Below are 5,140 nucleotides of genomic sequence, written 5' to 3' on the forward strand. Positions count from 1 at the left end.
TATTCTAAACACATGGGGATCACTAAGATCGAAGATAGTGGTTTGGACTAGCATAAAGGATTGACAGGCCCCCAGAACCTCTAGCTGGGATGATTGGTGAGGGTCTCCTCCCATAAAGGTAAGTCCAGGAAGACTGGGAGAGGTGGCTGTTTTCTCTAATGCACAAATACCAACACAAAGAGTCAAAGAAAATGAAGGAACAGGAAATGATTTCCCAAACAAAGGAACAAGATAAATTTCTAGAAACTAACACGAATGAAACAGAGATATATGATTTATCGGACAGAATTCAAAACAACCATCATAAAGATGCTCTAAGAAGTCAGGAAAATAAGGCATGAACAAAGTGAGAATCAAAGAAATAGAAAACATTGAAAAGTACCAAACAGAAATTTTCAAGCTAAAGAATACAATAACTGAACTGAAAAGTTCAGTAGAGGGGTTCAAAAGCAGACTAGATCAAGCAGAAATAAAGGATCAGCAATCTCAAAGATAGGCCAGTAGAAATTATCCAGTGAAAGAAGTAAAAAGCAAAGAGAATGAAAAAGAGTGAAGACAGCTTAAGGGACTTATGAAACACCATCATATAAACCAATATATACATTATGAGAGTCCCAGAGGGAGAAGAGAGAGAGGACCAGAAGCTGATTTGAAAAAATAATGGCTGAACACTTTCCAAAGCAGGGGAAGGAAATAGATAGCCAAATCCAAGAAGTCCAATGACCACAACTAAGAGGAACTCAGATAATCCACAATGAGACAAATTACGATCAAACTGTCAAAACTCAAAGAGAGAATTTCAAAAGTAGCAAGACAAAAGTGACTTGTCACATACATGTAACTCCCATAAGACTATGAGAAAACTTCTCAACAGAAGCCCTGCAGGCCAGAAGACAGGCAAATGATATATACAAACTGCTGAAAGGAAAAAAAAAACCTGTCAGCCAAGAACACTATATCCAGCAGAACTATCCTTCAGAAATCAAGGAGAGATAAAGACATTCCCAGACAGATAAAAGCTGAGAGTTCATTACCACTAGACTAGCCTAACAAGAAATGCTAAAGGAAGTTCTTCCAAGTTGAAATGAAAAGATGTTAAACAGCAATATGAAAGCTCAAGACCCCACTTTCAATAAAAAATAGAACATCCAGAGAGAAGATCAATTAACAAATAGAGAAATACAGCAACATTAAATTTGAAATGAACCTAACAGACATATACATAACGTTCATTCCAACAGCAGCAGAATATATACTCTTCACAAGTGCACATGGAACACTCTCCAGGATACAAAGCATGTTAGGTCAAAAACCAAGTTTTAACAAATTCAAGAATACTGAAATCATACTAAGTTCTTTTCTGACCACAATGGAATGAAACTGGCCATCAACAGTAGAAGGAAAATTTAAAAATTCACAAGCATGTGGGAATTAAACAGCACAATCTTGAACAACCAATGAGTCAAAGGAGAAATCAAAAGGGAAATTAGAAAAGACCTTGAGGCAAACAAAAACAAAAATACAACATACCAAAACCTATAGGATGTAGCAAAAACAGTACTAAGAGGGATATTTAGAGTGAAAAATGCTTACATTATAAAAGAAAGATCGCAAACAATCTAACTTTACACCTCAAAGAACCAGAAAAATAAAAACAAATTAAACCCAATGTTATCAGAAGGAAAGAAATGATAAAGAGTACAAATAAACAAAACAGAGAACAGAAAAAAAATCAACAAAACTAAGAGTTGGTTTTCAAAAAGATTCCCAAAATTGACAAAACTATAGCTAAATTAACTAAGAAAAAAAAAGAAGACTCAAATAAATAAAATCATAAACAAAAGAGAAGACATTATAACTAATGCCACAGAAATTAAAAGATCATAAGTGACTACTAGGAAAAATTATACACTAACAAATTGGGTAACTTAGAAAAAATGGATAAATTCATAGGAAAATACAACCTCTTCATGACTGAATTATGAAGAAACAGAAAATCTGAACAGACCTATACCACATTAATAGAATGAAGGATAAAAATCACATGATCATATCGATAGATGCAAAGAAAGCATTTGACAAAATTCAATACTCTTTCATGATATAAACTCTCAACTAGAAATAGAAGGAAATTACCTCAACATAATAAATGCCATATATGAAAAGCCCACAGCTAACATCATACTTAACGGTGAAAAACTGAAAGTTTTTCCTCTAAGATCTGGAACAAGGCAAGGATGCTCACTCTTTCTACTTCTATTCCAAATAGTACTGGAAGTACTACAATCATAAAGGAAGAAGTAAAATTACATGTGCTTGCAGATGACAAGATTTTATATGTAGAAAACCCTAAAAATTACACACACACACACACACACACACACACAAACTGAACTAATAAATGAATTCAGTCAAGTTGCAAGATACAAAAATCAACTGCATTTCCATACACTAACAGTGAACTATCTAAAAAGAAAATTAAGAAAACAATCCCATTTAAAATAGCATCAAAATTATAAAATACTTAGGAATTAACTAAAAGACTCGTGCACTGGAAACTACAAAACACTGATGAAATAAATGAAAGAAGACACAACTAAATGGAAAGACATCCCATGTTCTTGGATGAGGAGACTTAATATTGTTAAAATGCCTATATGACCCAAAGCAATCTAGAGATTCAATATAATCTCTATCAAAATCCCAATGACAGAAAAAACAATCCTAAAATTCAGATGAAACTACAAAGGACTCCAAATAGCCAAAACAATATTGAGATAGAAGAACAAAGCTGGAAACTTCACACTTTCTGATTTCAAAACATATAAAATTATAGTAATTAAAACAGTATGGCACTACCATAAAGACAGACATATAGTCCAAAAATAAATCCACGTATATGCAGTCAAGTGATCTTCAACAAAGGTGCCAGGACTACACAATGGGGAAAAGACAATCTCTTCCAAAAAAAAAAAAAAGGCATGGGGGAAACTGGACATCCACATGTAAAAGAATGAGATTCAACCCGATCTTACTACATATACAAAAATCGACTCAAAATGGATTAAAGACAAACATAAGACCTGAAACTGTTAAATTCCTAGAAGAAAACACAGGGGAAAAGCTTCATGACGTTGGCCTTGGCATTGATTTCTTGGATATAACACCAAAAGCACAGGCAAGAAAAGCAAAAAAAGACAAGTGAGACTACATCAAACTAAAAAAGCTTCTGCACAGAAAAGGAAATAATCAACTGAGTGAAAAAGAAACCTACAGAATTGCAGAAAATATTTGCAAACCATGTATCTGATAAGAGGTGAGTATCCAAAATATGTAAGGAGCTCCTACAACTCAATAGCAAAAAAATCAAATAATCCAATTTTTTAAATGTATAAAATACTTGAATAGATATTTCTCCAAAGAAGACATACAAAAATCTAAGAGGTTTGTGAAAAGATGCTTACCATCACTGATCATCAGGGAAATTCAAATCAAAACCACAATGGTATGTCACTTCACACCTGTTAAAATAGCTATTATCAAAAAAGACAAAAGATAACAAGTGATGGCAAGGATTTGGAGAAAAAAAGAACCCTGTACACTGTTGGTCAGGATGTAAATTGATACAGCCACTACTGAAAACAGTATGGAGGTTCCTCAAAAACTTAAAATTGTAACTATGGGGCGGTAAGAACAAGCGCCTTACGAGAGGCGGTAAAAAGGGAGCCAAGAAGAAAGTAATTGACCCATTATTTAAGAAAGATTGGTATGATGTGAAAGCACCAGCTATGTTCAATATAAGAAATATTGGGAAAACACTAGTCACGAGAACTCAAGGAACCAAAATCGCATCTGATGGCCTCAAGGGTCATGTGTTTGCAGTGAGCCCTGCTGATGTGCAGAATGATGAAGCTGCATTTAGAAAATTTAAGCTTATTACTGAGGATGTTCAGGGAAAAAAACTGCCTGACTAATTTCCATGGCATGGATCTTACCCGTGACAAAATGTGCTCCATGGTCAAAAAATGGCAGACCATGATTGAAGCTCACGTTGATGTCAAGACTATCGATGGTTATTTGCTTCGTCTATTCTGTGTGGGTTTTACTAAAAAGCACAACAATCAGATTCAGAAGACCTCTTATGCCCAGCACCAGCAGGTCCGCCAGATGTGCAAGAAGATGATGGAAATCCTGACCCGAGAGGTGCAGACAAATGACTTGAAAGAGGTGGTCAATAAACTGATTCCAGACAGCATTGGAAAAGACATAGAAAAGGCCTGCCAATCTATTTATCCACTCCATGATGTCTTTGTTAGAAAAGTAAAAATGCTGAAGAAGCCCAACTTTGAACTGAGAAAACTCATGGAGCTACATGGTGAAGGTAGTAGTTCTGGAAAAGCTACTGGGGATGAGACCGGTCCTAAAGTTGAATGAGCTGATGGATATGAGCCACCAGTCCAAGAATCTGTTTAAAAATCAGACTTTTAATGGTGACAAATAAAAGACCTTATTTGTGATTAAAAAAAAATTGTAACTACCATATGATCCAGCAATCCCACTTTTTTTTAAATTCGCGCCACATGACATGTGGGATCTCAGTTCCCTGCAGTGGAAGCACGGAGTCTTAACCACTGGACCACCAGGGAAGTCCCCACTTCTGAGTATATATCCGAAGGAAATTAAATCAGTATCTTGGAGAGATATCTGCACTCTTATATTCATTGCAGCATTATTCACAGTAGCCAAGACATGGAAACAACTTAAGTGTCTGTCAATAGATGAATGGCTAAAGCAAATGTGATACATATATGAATAATACAATGGAATATTGCTCAGCCTTTAAAAAGAAAGAAATCTTACCATTTATAGCAACATGGCTGATCCTGTAAGACATTATGATAAGTGACATAAACCAGACACAGAAAGACACATACTATATGATCTCACTTATATGTGAAAGCTTAAAAAGTCAAACTCATAAAAACAGAGAGCAGAATGGTGGTTGCCAGGGGCTGTGGAGAGGGGTAAATGGAGAGTTTCTATTCAAAGGGTATAAAGTTTCAGCTATATAAAATGAGTAAGTTCTAGAGATCTGCTGTATAACACCATGCCCATAGTTAACAATATCATACTGTACACT

The 5,140-nt window shown here is 35.1% G+C and overlaps 1 pseudogene; it reads left to right on the forward strand.

Annotated features, from left to right (window-relative positions):
* The first annotated feature begins 3,680 nt into the window (after window positions 1–3,680).
* Window positions 3,681–4,473, forward strand: LOC115848458 (small ribosomal subunit protein eS1 pseudogene; annotated as a pseudogene).
* The last annotated feature ends 667 nt before the right edge of the window (window positions 4,474–5,140 follow it).

Source organism: Globicephala melas, chromosome X, assembly GCF_963455315.2.
Source record: "Globicephala melas chromosome X, mGloMel1.2, whole genome shotgun sequence".
Lineage (NCBI taxonomy): Eukaryota > Metazoa > Chordata > Mammalia > Artiodactyla > Delphinidae > Globicephala > Globicephala melas.